Source organism: Macrotis lagotis, chromosome X (assembly GCF_037893015.1).
Source record: "Macrotis lagotis isolate mMagLag1 chromosome X, bilby.v1.9.chrom.fasta, whole genome shotgun sequence".
Lineage (NCBI taxonomy): Eukaryota > Metazoa > Chordata > Mammalia > Peramelemorphia > Peramelidae > Macrotis > Macrotis lagotis.
In genome coordinates, this window is record NC_133666.1 from 310,588,723 (window position 1) to 310,601,204 (window position 12,482).

The following is a 12,482-nucleotide window of genomic DNA, read 5'->3' on the forward strand; positions in this document are numbered from 1 at the left end:
ATTATAATGTTGAACCAAGGTTTTGTCTAGTATCTAAGAAACTAGGAAATAAAGTTTTCCCTGGTGACTTGTCACTACCACTCAAATCCCTCCTCTTGGGCTTTTGATAGGATTTTTATCCTACTTACATCCCAGGTACATTGAATATCCCTTTGTTTCTGAATATAAAATTCAACTTGTAACATTCAAAACAATTGGCATCAGATAATCTCATTAGTTTTCATGTATGTATTTTCATACAGAGACAATCAGCTATAACACTTCCAGAGGACAGGTTCAAAACATAAACTTCAAGGAAAAAGAAACATGATGACCTTTAGAATTTTTTGGAGCAAGAACTATAGGACTTAAATAAAGTCCTTGTTTGCCAACTCCTGGGTATGCAGCTTATGATTTTAATCTAGTGAAAGGATAAAATCTAGCCAATTTTGGCTTGCTTTATAATCATTTTCTCTCTTCTCTCTTCTTCTTCATCTTCTTGTTCTTGTTCTTCTTCCTCTCTCTGTCTCTCTCTCTCTCTGTCTCTGTCTGTCTGTCTGTCTGTCTGTCTGTCTGTCTCTCTCTCTCTCTCTCTCTCTCTCTCTCCTCCTCCCTCCCTCCCTCCCTGTCTCTCTGTCCCTTCTGAGGAGGATATAGGGGGGAGAGAGAGAGAGAGAGAGAGAGAGAGAGAGAGAGAGAGAGAGAGAGAGAGAGACACGAGACAGAGACAGAATCATGAATTCACATCTGACTTCAGATGCTTACTAGTGATGTTATCCTGGACAAGTCACCTAAACCTGCCTGCCTCAGTTTCCTCATCTGTAAAATGAGCTGAAGAAGGAAATGGTAAACCACGCTAGTATCTCTATTAAGAAAACCCCAAATGCAGCACAATGAGTCAAATGCAGCACGAGTCAGACACAACTGAAAGCATGAACAACAACAAACAGCTATTACTAAGCCATCATTCTTGAAAACTTCAGTTCCAGTTATCTTCTGATTTAATTCTTTCACTCCCACACAACCTTAAAGCAAACAATTTATAAAGTGGTATTATGTCCAAAGACCGGTTGGACAAGCTTTAAATTATTCAAGGTCAAAATGATTAGCATCAGAAATTCTAGCAGGTTCTCTCTGCTAAAATATAATCAGCAATGCCAAAAGTTCTAGCCATGGATCTGAACTACCCATTAAGAAAATTGATTCCAGTCATTGTCTCAATCGTAACCTTAGTTAGTAAAAAGGGTGAAATTTAGAACCCAAGCCAGTACTGAGGTTTTGCTTCATAAGTGGTCAGAATGAACCAGAAGCCCCAACAAATCCAGGACATTCACTGCCACCACTTAGAAAAATCTGCAGGTGTTACATTAAAAAAAAATCAGTAGAGCTGGGCTTTTAGAATAGATCCAAGAGTGGAATGCTGAAGATCAAACTTGCTTGCAATTTTTAATCTAGCAAGTTTTGCCTCATAAATATCCAGAGAGAAGTGCCTCCCTAAAAATGAAATTTTAGTAACTTGGGGCTCAGTGGATAGAGCACAGGCTCTGGAGTCAGGATCTGAGTTCAAATGCAGCCTCAGACACTTAATAATTACCTAGCTTTGTGACCTTGGGCAAGTCACTTAACCCCAACACCTTGCAAAAAAAAATCCAAAAAACTAAACTAAACAGAACAAGTAAGTTTTGAACCCTGTGGCTTTGATTTTTTTTTTTTACTTTATGTATCTGTGGCTGAGATGCTTCAGTCATGTCTGACTTCTGTGCAACATTTGGGGTTTTCTTAGCAAATATATTAGAATGTTTTACCATCTCCCATTCCAGCTCATTTTACAGATGAGGAAACTGAGGCAAGTGGAGTTTAAGCAACTTGCCCAGAATCACACAGGAGGAAGGGTCAGAGGCCAGATCTGAACTCAAGTTTTCCTGACTTCCAGACCTGGCACTCTATCCATCACATTACCTAGCTGCCCTCTCAGATAACTGTACACTTAAAAATATATGAATTATCCATGTGTAAATCTTTATCAAGGACCAGAAATGTGGCTCTACTGAAGAAGTTAACAGTACTTGGCATTAACAAAACATGTTTAAAACATTTGAAAATCACTGTCTGGAATATTATTATCAGTGATATTGTCCACATATACAAATAAGATATTTTTTAAATGTTCTAGTGAAGTCATGGATAACCAGAATGTGAATTCTAAATTATCTAGCTCTGTCATTGATAATCTTTTATTAGACATCTCCTAAGTATCAGGCACTATGTAAGATGCTAGGGATATATATAGGAAGACAAAAAAATGAAGCTGTTCTTGAGAAGCTTACATTCTACACTAGGACATATGTGTGTATTTATGATGTGTCTGTTTGTATAAATACAGAAAACACTTCAAAGTAAATACAAAGCAGTTGGGGGATGGGGGAGGTCAAAGCTACCCCGCAGTCTCATACAGATATTACATATGCATATGTATTTGAAAACAATAGTCTTCTAGGGAAAAGGAATACCTTATTTCAATAATGTAAAAATCAACAAAAAATTAATAAAAACTAGTTTTCAGGAAATTAATGAATTGCTCATTTCAAACTTGTCCAACCATACACATAAATTGTCGGAATACTGAAAACTTATGGGTTGACTTAAGAATTACATGGGAAGACAAATTTAACATTAACTTTAAAAATGTTTATAGAGCTCCACTACTCCCCCTAAAATAGTAAATAGTAAATAATCTGATATAGGTTGATGTAGATTGTGCAAATATGTAAAATATAAAATGTAAAACACATTTCCATAGGAGTCGTTTTAGTTTAATCATATTTGTCATATTAGACCAAAAAGGAAAACCTTTACTTGATATAATCATTCCTACTGGCTCTCATCCTCTATTTCTTTTCCCCTTCTTGGCTAAATTTCTTTAGAAAGCTGTCTATGCTCAATATTTCCATTTCCTTCTTCTCACTCATCACTTAAAACTTTTGCCATATGGCTTCCAACCTCCCCATTCAAGTGCAACTACTCTCTCCAAACTCACCAATTTTTTTTAACTAACAAATTTAATGACTTTTCCTTAAGCCTCAGTAATTTTCCTAAACAAAGATCTGACACTGAAACCTCCTACTCAATTGTCTCCAATGGCTTCCTATTATTCAGGTTCAAATATAATATCTTGCTTGGTACATAAAATTCTTCCAATAGGTCCCCATCTCATCTTCCTCATTTTCTTACACAGTTGCTCAACAAACATTTATTAAGAATAGTAGGGGCGCCTAGGTGGCGCAGTGGATAAAGCACCAGCCCTGGAGTCAGGAGTACCTGGGTTCAAATTCGATCTCAGACACTTAATAATTACCTAGCTGTGTGGCCTTGGGCAAGCCACTTAACTCCATTTGCCTTGCAAAAAAAACAAACCAAAAAAAAGAATAGTAACTACCAAGTGCTTAAGGAAGCCCTCAAAGGGGGCCTGGTATAAAAGCCTGACAATGTACCAATAACTGTATACAATTAAGTTATATACAAGATAAACTGGAGATAATCAAAAGCATTAAGGGTGATTGAGAATGCCTTCCTGCAGAAAGTGTGATTGTTGCAGGGATTTGAAGGAAAGGAAATTGGGGAGCAGAAATGAGGAAGGAGAATATTCCATGAGTTCCCAGATTCAAGAGACAGTCTTGAACTAGTTAACTAGAACAGGAGGCCAGTATCACTGCATTGCTGAGAACATGGTGGGGTAAAAGGCATAAGTAAACCAGAAAAGCATGGGTTATAAAAGTTTTTTTTAATTTAAATTCTTAGTTCACATTCTCTTCTTCATTTCAACCCTCCCTCACCCTCTTAAGAAGGCAAGAAAAACAATACTCAATATACATAATCATGCAAAACAATTTCCTCATTAGCATGTTCTAAGAAAAGAAAAAAAGGGTGACAGAAAAAAGAAAGGAAGAAAGGTTTAAAAAAAGCTACAATCTAGTCCATTAGTTTTATATCATTGTATTATTATATATATTATTATTATCATATTATCACATATAATTGTCTTTTGGAGTTGTTGGTAGATCATTGTAATAACTAGAATTAATAAGACATTCACAATTGTCTATGCATTATTTCTGATACTGTGTACAATGCTCTCTATATCAGTTCATATAGGTCTTTCCAGGATTTTCTAAAACCAACCCCTTCATCATTTCTTACTCCACAATAACATTCCATAGCATTCATATACCACAACATTTCACAGCTGGTTAAGGAGATCTTTAAAAGTCAAACAGGGAATTTTGTCAATAGGCGATCACAACTTCATGAAACTTATGTGACTACTAGATTTATTACAAAAGAAATGAATGTATATGTGTGCAGAACTCTGGAGATCACAATATATATATATAGAAGTTTGTACACTTATGCCAATAGGACATAAGAAAGAAAGGAGGTAACATAAATCTCCACCTAAACGGAATGACATGAGAGGGAAAAAGTATATTAAAAGTGGGGAAAGGACAAAACCCTTCCCAAAGAGGGATCAGGGTAACAGCAAAAGCTGCATTATTTTCTCTTGGAAACTACTACACTAGAACGATAGAAGGGTCTGCTTATTTATAGGGTCACAGGTACACAAACAATTTCCCAGTTTAGTGCAGACCGATGGTGCCTGGCTTGAATCCCAAAAACACATACAAAGCTGAGTTGGGGGGGGGGGGGTTTACTTGATCCTTGACATATTCAAGGTCTCCTGAATGTTCTGGGTTGTGTTTCAGAAAAATATGGCAATAAAAATAAGACAAAAAAAAAAAGACAAGTTTAAGGGATCCCCTGACAGTCTTTAACAATTTTATATTTGATCCTGGAGGAAATGGGAGAGCCAATGGAGTTGACTGACTATGGGTAAATGTCAGACTTACATTTCAGATAGATCAATGTGATAAAGGAATGAAGGATGATCTGGAGTGGGGAAGAGTTGTGAGGCAGAGAGACTAGGCTATTACAATAGTTCAGCCATGGGGTGAAGAGGATCTAGTTCAAGTTAGTGGTAGTGTCAGGGGAGATGTTAGAAAGGAACTACAGGATTTGGCATCTATATGGCTGGAGTAGTGGGCTAGAGGGTGGGGGAAGATGAGAGTAATCTTTTTAGAAATGTAAATTGGGAATTGTGCACAATCAACGTAATCAGACTTGATTTTTAGCTAAAGCCTGATAGGAATTATTAAATTTAATTAAGCTAACTTCTTATAAATAAATTATTAAAATTTAACTTTTTTTATTCCTGTAAGCCCAAGTCCCTTGTTTTGTTAAGACTTCTCCCCAAAGTTTCCCTTTTTTGTAGGTAAATTAATTCCTCATTTAGACTCAAGAAAACGTACAAAATGGTCCATGTTACTCTCATAGTATATCAATGAGTTGCTTCATTAATCAGCACCTGAGTCAATGAGAAAGCTGAGTTTTGATCTAATTAAAGTCACATGGAGTTGAGAATACCTCAGGTCTGAATATTACAAATCAATGTACTTCCCTATTCCTGTTTTATTCCCTGATTCTGTAAATTCTATGAATATGTATTAATATCCTGAATACATATTAATCTCATGCATATTTACTTCGATTAGTTCCTCTTTTTAGATATAGGAATGCTCTGTATTCTGTCATGGATATCTTTGGCTACTGAGGATTCACGACTATTTATTGGCAACTACTAGCTTCACTAATAAACTGAATGTGTTCAAAACTTGACCCTCAGTTTCTCCTTATTGAAGATTTATATAGCAATATTTTCTTTTTCTATATAGTATACCTCACTGTTTCCTAATATCTATCTCTTGATTCTGCTGTCTCTTAAACCTAGAATACTCTCCCTCCCTGCCTCTACCCTGGTTCAAATTTCAACTTTTGTCTTTCCTAATTCCCCACAGTACTGGTTCCTTCCCTCTTAGATTAATTTCCATCTACTCTGTATATATATATATATCTTGTATAAATATATAGAATGTGAGTTCATTGAGGGAAGGCACTGCATTTTTGCATTTCTTTTTAACCTCATTACTTAGTAGCATGCCTGGAACTAGTGACTGGCATCCAAATTGTAAAGAAAAAGATCTTGCAATATGTAATTTAGCAAAATCTACTTTGATAAATTCTGCATACAACTAGACTTTGGCAACTTATCATAGATCCTCTCTATAAACCCTTCCACCAGGACATAAGTCATCTTCCCCATACACTCCTTACAAAGGACAACTGGTGGATCCTATGGGTGAGTATAGTGTTCTTCAATGTTCTCTTCTATACATCCTTTTCATTTCTCTATACTCTCTCTTGTTGGTTTCATTTAGCTGCCTTGTGCTCAAGTACCATCTTCATGCATATAAACATCCAGATAGGTGAAGCCAAGATGGCAGAGAGAATCTAGGAACTTCCCTAGACTCTCCCAGTCTTCCCTCAGATACAGTATTAATCAAGTCTCTAAATAGATTCTTTAATGACAGAACCCACAGAAGAACAGATTGAAACATTTTCCAGCTTTATATCTGAAAAGGAGGACTTCATAAAATTCCTTCCACTAGGGTAAAGAGGGAGCTTGGCCCAGCACAGGAAGCAGAATGGAGCATAGCTCAGGGAACAAAGACTAGCATAGGTGGGGTCCAAAGGAGTCCAGCCTAAGGCTGTCCGCCACAGCAAAGATCTGCAGCTGAGGCCCCTGTATCCTGGTTTTCAGCAGGACAATGGCATAGCAGAACAACTAGGAAAGCTCTAATTCAACTACCTCAGAACCCCTGTACTTCTGGTGTGCCTAGGTTAGACAACCCCAATCCACTAGTGTTCCCAATGCAGAAGAAGATCTTTGAGGAGGCCCCTTCCCCAAAACAAGATGAGTAAGAAAAGTCAGAGAAAAGCTAATAGAAAGCTACTTTGAAAGTAAAGAACACAAGACCATCTAAGAAGAGGATAGCTGAAAAAGAACTACATGTGAAGCCCCAGAGGGGAATAAGAATTGGGCTTCAGTCCAAAAAGGCTTCTTGGAAGAGCTCAAAAAGAATTCTAAAAATCAAGTAGAAAAACTGGAAAAACAAATACAAAAGAAATTCAACATCTTATAAAAGAAAGTACAAAAATTGACCGAAGAAATCCTTGAAAAAAACAACTGGACAACTGGACAAAGAAAAGAACTCTTTAAAAATAGAACTGACCAAAAGGAAAAGACAATACAAAACTAACAGAAAAAATTCCTTGAAAAATAGAATTTGGCATGGGGGCGGCTAGGTGGTGTAGTGGATAAAGCACTGGCCTTGGAGTCAGGAGTACCTGGGTTCAAATCTGGTCTCAGACACTTAATAATTACCTAGCTGTGTGGCCTTGGGCAAGCCACTTAACCCCATTGCCTTGAAAAATCTAAAAAAAAACAAAAAAAAAATAGAATTTGGCAAGACAAAGCTAATGATTCTATGACACATCTAGAATCAGTCAAGAAAAATTGAAAAAATAGAAGAAAATGTAAAATACTTCATTAGAAAAACAAGTGACCTGGAAAATAGATCCAAAAGAGATAATTGAAGAATTATTGAACTACCTGAAAGTCATGATCAAAAAAAGAATTTAGAAAACATCTTTCAAGAAATCATCAAGGAAAACTACCCTGAAATCCTAGAACCAGAGGGTAAAAGAATCCATCAATCATCTCCTGAAAGGATTTCAAGAAATATATAGCAAATTCTAGAATTGTTAGGTTAAGGAAAAAAATATTGCAGTCAGCTAAAAATAAATCATTCAAATCCCAAGAAGCTACAGTCAGGATTATGCAGAATGTGGTAGCAACAAAATCAAAACCCTAGAATATGATATTCTAGGGACAAGGGAGCTTGGATTACAACCAAGAATCAACTACTGAGCAAAATTAAGCATACTTTTTTCAGGGGGAAAGATGGACATTTAACAAAATAAGTAACTTTCAAATTTTCCTGATGAAAAGACCAGAGTTGAAAAGAAATTTTAATCATCAAACACAAGGCTCAAGACATATATTAACAGGTAAACTAGGGAAAAGAAAAATAATGTCGTTCAATAGGATTAAACTAGGAGAAAGATTCTTACAACCCTTAAGAAATGTATCTCTTTAGAGTGAGTATACTTTGACAGAAGGTATGGGTATAAATTGATTTTGACAGAATGATATAAAAAATTAAGACATTTTTAAAAAGGAATTGTACTGAGACAGGAGGAAGGGAGGCAGAATGGGGTAAATTACATCACATGAAGAGGTACAAAGTACCTATTACAAAAGGAAATGAAAAGAGGAGTGAGAAATTGTTTGAATCTTACTATCATCTGATTTGGCTCAAGGAGATTATATATATATATTAATATATATCTATATGTATATGTATATATATATATACACACACATATCTACACACTCAGTTGGGTTTAGAAACTTGTGTTTAAGAAGGGAAAGATTAAGGAAAGGGAAAGAAGGGCTGATATAATAAGGGAGGGTGAAAGTAGAAGGGAAAAGAAAAGGGAGGGAGCTGATAGAAGGGAGGGAAATTGAGAGAGGTGGCAATCAGAAGCAAAACACTGGTGAGAATCGGTGAGGATAGATAGGGTGAAACGGGAGAGAAACATACAAATGTGGGGAAGACAGATCAGAGGATAATACAATTAAGTAATCATAACTGAATCTAAATGGGATGAACTTATAAAATGGAAGCACATAGCAGAGTGGATTAAAAAACAGAATCCTACAATAACCTGTTTACAAGAAACACAGTTGAAGCAGAGAGATACTACAGAGTAAAGATGAAAGGCTGGAGCAGAATGTATTATACTTAAACTGAAATGAAAAAGGCATGGGTAGCAATTCTTATCTCAGACAAAGCAAAAGCAAAAATAAATCTCATTAAAAGAGATAAGAAAGGAAACTATATCTTCCTAAAAAGCACCATAGACAATGAAGTAATCAATATTAAACACATATACACCAAGTAGTATAGCATTCAGATTCTTAGAGGAGAAATTAAATGAGTTATAGGAAGACATTGACAGCAAAACTCTACTGGTATAGAGGTAAATGCCTCTCTCATAATTAGAAAAATCTAAATATAAAATAAACAAGAAACTTAGGAGGTAAACAGAATTTTAGAATAGTTAGGTATGCTAGACCTCTCAAAAAAAAAACTGAATGGGAATAAAAAGGAATATACTTTTTCTCTGTGGTACATAGAACCTACATAAAAATTGACAATGTACTAGGGCATTAAAAACCTCACAATTAAATACAAAGAGGCATTAATATTAAATGCTTCCTTTTCAGTTCATGATGGAATAATAATCACATGTAATAAAGGGGTACTCCAAGTTAGTGGAGTAAAGGCAGGGACTTACACAAGCTCTCCCTCAAATCATTCCAATATCTTTAAATAATGACTCTAACCAAATTCTAGAGAGGCAGAACCCACAAAAAGACTGAGTGAAACAATTTCCCAGAACAAAATAACTTGAAAAATAGGTGGGAAGGTTTGGCTGCACTGTTGGAGCAAATCAACTCCAGCCATTCAGTAATAGACCAGGGAGCAACTGCATCAGTGACAGCAGTGATGCATTCACAACCTCTCAGTCCAGAGATTGCCCAGGACAACTTAGTCCAGCACAGGCCTCAGCAGTGCAGCCCAGACCCCAGCAGACCAGAAGCAGGCTCAGAAGCCACAAAATCAGCAGTGGCAGCTGCTTAAAAAAGCTCTTGGTTCATGCACAGTAAGAGGGTCAGAAGGAGATTGCAGGGGTCTCTTTGCTATCACTGAGGCTGGACTCTGTTACTTTGCTCATACTCAGATCTGGGTTGCAGTCTTGGGTCCCAGTCCCAGGAAAAGGGGCAGAAGCACAACAAAGCTTACTACCACAGGGTAACAGGGGCCCTCCTTACAGTTCCAGGGAAGAAAGGAAAGCTTGTGGTCACCCACAGACCAGAGTAGAGACCAGGAGGGTGATACAAACCTGTACAGAGATAAAATCTTGGAAGAACTGAAAACTTGCAGGTCCCTGAAGAGAAAGATTAAGGAAAGGGAAGGAAGGGCTGATATAAGAGAGGGTGAAAGTAGAAAGGAAAAGATCTAGTATCTCTGAAAACAGCTTCATAAAACCCCCAAAGCTTGGGACAGTGCACCTTAAAGCCTGGAAGCAGAGCCCCACCTTTAACAATGAGTTAAAATCAAGTAATAGGCTGCGGAAATGAGCAAACGACAAAAATTGTAAAAGACTAACCATAGACTACTATGGTGATAAGGAAAATCAAAATATACACTTAGAAGAAGATAAAATCAAAATTCATATCCAAAGCCTGCAAGAAAAATATGAATTGGTCACAGGCCATAGAAGAGCTCAAAAAGTATTTTGAAAATCAAATAAGGGAAGTAAAAGAAAAACTGGGAAGAGAAATGAGAATGATGCAGGGAAATCTTAAAAAATTGAATCAGCAGCTTAGTGAAGGAGACACAAAAAAAAAAAAATACTGAAGAAAATATCTTAAAAACCAGACTGGGTCAAATGGAAAAAGAGTTTCAAAAAACCAATGAAAAGAGAATACTTTAAAAAAAGAAGAATTGACAGCCCCCCCCCCAATCTAATCCATGTGCTTACCCTGGTATAATCTCCCTGATGTTATAGTCCTCTTCAAAAATGAAGGACTACTGTATCCCCATCAAAATTTCCATTAACTCACTATCAAGTTTTTAGCTGTCATAGAGGAAAGCAGATAAGTTCAATTAAGTATTAATGATAAATATTAGCTAAATACCTTATATGTTAATAATTCACTTATAGTATAAAATTTTTTTAATTTTTATGATTTACTTTCTTCAGAAGAATGTCAACTTATTTTTGCTTCCTTGTCAAGGATCCCCAAGGGTACTAGCAGTGAAATAATGGATTGAAAAAATTATAGATAGTCTTTAAATGAATACTTTTAGTATGTCCTTTTCCCAACATTATGACCTCCATGCAGAAAAGCAAGAGTAAGATTAAGGGCCATTTTGAATTGATCCATTTCCTGAATGAGTCATCATAGTCAAAGAATTCTGATGAAAGAAAACTCACAAAACCTGAACATAAATGTATCAATTAACAGAGAAAACATTAACAGAAAGAATATAGTCTCCAGATCTAGTAAATTAATTCAGACATCCATGGAAAATGATTCTACAGTTGATGAGACAGAGGACCCTGAGGAATTTGAGGACATTACGGAGCCATAACATGCTGTATCAGTAGTTGAAAAAAGAAATGAGAATGATGAGAGCAGAATTTTTAGCCTATGCTGCAAAAATAAGTGACTGACTAGAGATACTTGAATCTGGAATGACAAATCTCACCAAAATAAAAAAAAGAGTGAAAATCAACTGAAAAAAAAAAAGCAGAATTGCCCTCATAGAAAAGATACAAAAGATCAATGAAGAAAATAATTCCTTAAAATGCCAAATTGAGCAAAGGGAAGCTGATGACTTTGTGAGAAATCAAGAAACTATAAAATGAAACTAAAAGAATGAAAATGTGAAATATTTCATTGGAAAAACAATTGACCTAGAAAATAAATCCAGGAGAGATAATTTTAAAAATTATTAGATTATCTGAAAGCCATGATCAAAAAAAAGTCTAGGCATCATCTTTCAAGAAATTATCACAAGGACAACTGTCCTGATATTCTAAAAGCAGAAGGTAAAATAGAAACTGAAAGATTTCACCAGGGCAACTAGGTGATACAGTAGATAGAGCAACTGGCCCTGGAGTCATGAGGCCCTGAGTTCAAATCCAGCCTCAGAAATTTAATGCTTATTTAGCTGTATGACCATGGGCAAGTCACTAAACCCAATTGTCTTGCAAAAGAAAAAAGAAAAAAGAAGAATTCATTGATCACCTCCTGAAAGAGATCCTAAAATAAAAACTGCCGGGAATATTATACCCAAATTTTAGAGGTCCCAAGTCAAGAAGAAAATATTGCAAGCAGCCAGAAAGAAACAATTCAATTATCATGGATCACAGTCAGGATAATACAAGATTTAGCATCTTCTACATTAAGAGACTGTAGGGCTTGAAATATATTCCAAGGGCAAAAGAACTTAGATTACAACCAAGAATCAACTACCTAGCAAAACCAAATGTATTCTTACAGAGGAAAAAATGGATATTCAGAGAAATAGGGACTTTCAAACTTTCATGATGAAAAGGCTAGAACTAAATAGAAAATGTGATCTTCAAATATGAGATCCAATTGAAACATAAAAAGGTAAACAGGAAAGGCAAATCATAAGGGACTTAAGGATGTCGAACTGCTTTTATTCCTACATGGAAAGATGATTTTGATAACTTATATTAACTTCTTGTTTGTTAGGACAATGATGATATTTTGTCTTTCATTCTCAAAGAAGACCATGACATCATGGGAGAACAGCAAATCAAGCCCATTAAACTGGATTTGAATGAGGATGGCTGTGTTGAGTCACTAGTCTCATTTTCTCCTC

General features: G+C 35.9%; 1 protein-coding gene across 4 annotated transcripts in view; it reads right to left on the reverse strand.

The window, feature by feature from the left end:
* The window catches only part of KATNAL2 (katanin catalytic subunit A1 like 2), a 143,092-nt gene that overhangs the window by 121,013 nt on the left and 9,597 nt on the right, over positions 1 to 12,482 (reverse strand). The window lies entirely within an intron of this gene.